Source organism: Odocoileus virginianus, chromosome 3 (genome assembly GCF_023699985.2).
Source record: "Odocoileus virginianus isolate 20LAN1187 ecotype Illinois chromosome 3, Ovbor_1.2, whole genome shotgun sequence".
NCBI classification, from domain to species: domain Eukaryota; kingdom Metazoa; phylum Chordata; class Mammalia; order Artiodactyla; family Cervidae; genus Odocoileus; species Odocoileus virginianus.
The window spans coordinates 42,554,395-42,558,238 of NC_069676.1; the positions used below are offsets into that span (position 1 = coordinate 42,554,395).

Genomic DNA, 3,844 nt, shown 5'->3' on the forward strand with positions numbered 1-3,844 from the left:
GCAAGCTGGGGCAAGTGAGCATCTTCTGGAGGGCACAAGCCAACCAGAGCCAAGTCCCCTCCCTTCACATCTTACCCAGCTGGGTGGTGAGGGCATCCACTCATTTGCATAACATTAGCATCCATTTTGCCTGTGATGCAAAGGATGGAAAATCCCTCCCCAACAGTGGGCCCCACGATGATAGTCCCTAACGCTGCGCTCCCATATCTGGAGCACACGGTGGCAGACGGGGGATCCTGCCCAAGAACTGGGCCTCCTACCTAGAGGTGGCAGCTGCTCTGAAGGTGGTAGCAGCAGCAGACACAGGCCTCAAAAAACAAGAGACTTTCACATGTGACTCACACACCAAGCACTAAAAGCAAAATTACAGTGTGAAAACCAGAGCCGGCAGAGTCTTCTCTGGGGAATCCCCTCCAGCTCCCTCGTTTCACTCCTTTAAAAAGCCCTGGCACCGCCCAGCACTCTGGAACCCTCCAGGAAAGTGCCGTGCTTTCCCAGCCATGATGGGCAGCGGCTGTGCCTCCAGGCTGGGTTCCTTGACTGCTCTCTCCTGGGTCTCTGGGTGGAAGCACAGAAATAGGCAGAAGTGGATTTATCCCAGGGTGTGTATTGGCAGCTGGCGGTGGTGGCGGCAGGGGGGATGCCAGTTGAGACCTCTGAGTAGTTGCTGCCTTCCAGGCCCTAGGGTGACTTCACATTCATCTTTTTCCAGCCTGGCTGCCTGGCTGTCTCCTTCCAGTCCATTCTGTGAGCCTCCCATACCCTTACAATCCTTACAACTTCTATTGTGCCCCAAATTCCCAAAGCTGATTTCTGTTGCTTGCTAGTAGTAATCCCAGCTGACACATTCCCTGTGATAGCAGAATGACCTGGAGCCCTCAGTAAAGGTCATCTTCACTGACACACCCCAGGGATGTCTGCCATCCCCGAGAGACCAGCCTGGCTCCAAATCCTGCTCCTGTCAGCTACCAGTATCCTGACCTTGGAAAGGCCCTTCCTGCCTCTGCGCCTCTAGTTCCCTCACTTGTAGAATGAAGCTGCTAATCAGGAAACATAGGATTGGGTTAAAGATTATATGAGATAAGCATAAGCTGAGAGATGAGTGAGGAAGAAGCAAACCTTAATTTCCTTTAACTATCATATTTTTTTGCTGTCATATCAACATCATATTAATTCTTCTGATTGTTTTACTTCATTAATATTTTCATTGTTATTGTTAGAAGTAAGAATAACATGGTACATACATACATTATCCTGTGAAGTAGTCCTCATTTTACAGAGAGGGAAATTGGGGAATCAGAAAGAATGGTTTAGTGGGTGGGCTCCCGAGTCAGACTCTGTGGGTTCAGATCCCATCCCCACCACTAACAAGCTGTGTAACATGTAGTCAAGTTACTGGTCCTCTCAGAACCTCTGCTTCCTCATCTTTAAAATGGGGACAATACTTACCTGGAAGGGGAGATACCATGATCACGAAGGTGGTTTTCCCAGGGCGAGGCTTATCCATTGCACTCCGGATGTGCTGACCCCTGCGATTTCCCCAAATGTGGGAAACTCGACTGCATAATTTGTGGTAGTGGGGGACTGCGCTCACGCTTTCCCCTAAAAAAAAAAAAAAAAAATGGGGACAATGAGAGTACCTGCTTCACAGGCTAGGTATTAGATAACATCAAGGAATTATTACTCACTTTTTTAAATGTGATAATGGCTTTGCAGTTATTAAGAAAATGTCCAAGGACTTCCCTGGTGATCCAGTGGCTGAGACTCCATGCTCCCAATGCAGGGGGCCCAGGTTCGCTCCCTGGTCAGGGAACTAGATCCTACATGCCGCATCTAAGACCTGATGCAGCCAAATTAATTAACTAAATATTTTAAAAGTCCAAGTTTTTAGAAATACATACTAACACATGCTAGAGTGAGATGACATGATATATGGGATTTGCTTTAAATATTTAAAAGACAGAAAGAAAGAAAAGGAAGGGAAGGAGGAATGAAGGGAGGAAAGAAAAGGGAAACACTGGTGGTAAACCTTGACAACTGTGAAACTGGGGTGATGGGACACATGTGAATTCACCTCTACCTTTAAGGTAAAAGAAAAACCCTACCTGCCTCCTGGAGCTGTTGTGAGGCTTTGGCTGCGCTGGCCCCCAGGAGGCACTCGGTGAAGGCCAAGGAACATTGCTACCGCTTTATTGTTATCGTCCTGCCAGCCTGAGCAGCTGAGCAGGGGCGGAGCCGGGCCTCCTGGCCCAGGTCACTCTCAGGACAGCCCTCACCGCGGGGCGGTCGCCAGCTGTGCACCACAGGTCTGTCAGCAACACTGAAGCTGAGGCTCAGACGGAGGCTCGGGAGCAACAGGAGGCTTCCAGGCTCTCCTGCAGTTGGCCTGGCCTGCTGGGTTCCGTGGGAGCAGTCGTGTTCCAGAAGACTCTCTGGCTCAGTTGAATCTGCACATCTGGCTGCTCCAGAGCCTAGGTGAGAACGCTGTCACAGCTCCTGGTTAGCTGAGGGAGGGGATTCTGCCAGTGAGATCGAGCACCTGTCCCCTAGTACTCAGTGTGAGCCGCTGAGGAGGGAGGCAGGGACCAACTCCCTTAATTCCCACCCCTGTCCAATACTTTGGCCACCCGGTGTGAAGAGCAGACTCATTTGAAAAGACCCTGATGCTGGAAAAGATTGAGGGTGGGAGGAGAAGGGGACGACAGAGGATGAGATGGTTGGATGGCATCACCAATTCAATGGACATGAGTTTGGGTAGACTCCGGAGTTGGTGATGGACAGGGAGGCCTGGCGTGCTGCAGTCCATGGGGTAGCGACTGAACTGAACGGAACTGTCCTTCACACACAGCCTCTTCCAGAGACAGCCACCAGGGGGCGCTGTACGCAGACCCGGCTGCTCCCCAGCAAGTTCAGGCCTCCCCAAGATGGGTAGGGACGAGGCTGTGGAAGGAGCCAGCCTTCCAGGCTGGTCACCCTGGGCCAGGGCAGTGAGGGTGTGAACTGAGTATTATGCTGCAAGCTCCCAAGCCCCACCCGACCCTCAAAGTGTTTATTTCCACCTGCACTTTTAAAAAAATAACATTCAGTGGTTAATTTTTTATTACAAAAGCCGTTCTTGCTCAGTGTCCTAAAGGTTTGCTTTGAATTTTGTTTACTTTGCTGCATGTTACAATGTCCTGAACTTGGAGTAAGGGGCTCCTGAATTCTCTGGGCAATGGAATAAACAAAGGAGTTCCAATGGCCTGTGAGACCTCCTCTCTGGGCCTCACTTTCCCCTGTCTGCACAACTGGGGGGTCCTGGCCATCTCCTGGGTGTCTCTGAGCTTTAACTAGCTGGCTTTCCTAGGTGCTTAGGGCTGGCCTTCCGGCCTCCCATCCCACATGCCCTCCAGTGCAGCTCTGGCCCCTCCACCGGGGACCCTCCCTTACCGCTCTGGTCCTCACTGCTCTCCTCCCTCTGAGGCCAACACAGCTAGACCCTGCCATTTGGGGGCCTGGAGCTACACCAGGCTCTTGTCCATGTAGCAGAACCCTCTAACTTCCCACCGGAGAGCCCCCATTCTTTGGGGTCTCTGGCACCAGCAGTCGGGAGGAGAGGCCTTTCCTCCCAATGCAAGCATCATGGCTCAGCTCCCCGACCAGCCTGTGAGCTGGTACCCCAGGCACCTTCGGGAATTTCTGTGGGTGTAAAGGAAAGGCCAGCTCAGCATTTCCCACCCTGGTGTGCTGTGGGTCTGTCCCAGGTACAGGACTCAGCCACCAAAGGGGTATGAAGTACTTTCCCCTGTAGATCTGAATCTCATCTTTGAACATAAAACGAAAAGTTAGAGCTCAGTCACAAAAG

General features: G+C 51.6%; 1 non-coding gene across 1 annotated transcript; it reads left to right on the forward strand.

The window, feature by feature from the left end:
• Window positions 1-1,441: 1,441 nt before the first annotated feature.
• Window positions 1,442-1,605, forward strand: LOC139034575 (U1 spliceosomal RNA). The gene has a single exon (XR_011487111.1). It is a non-coding gene; the product is annotated as a U1 spliceosomal RNA (small nuclear RNA).
• The last annotated feature ends 2,239 nt before the right edge of the window (window positions 1,606-3,844 follow it).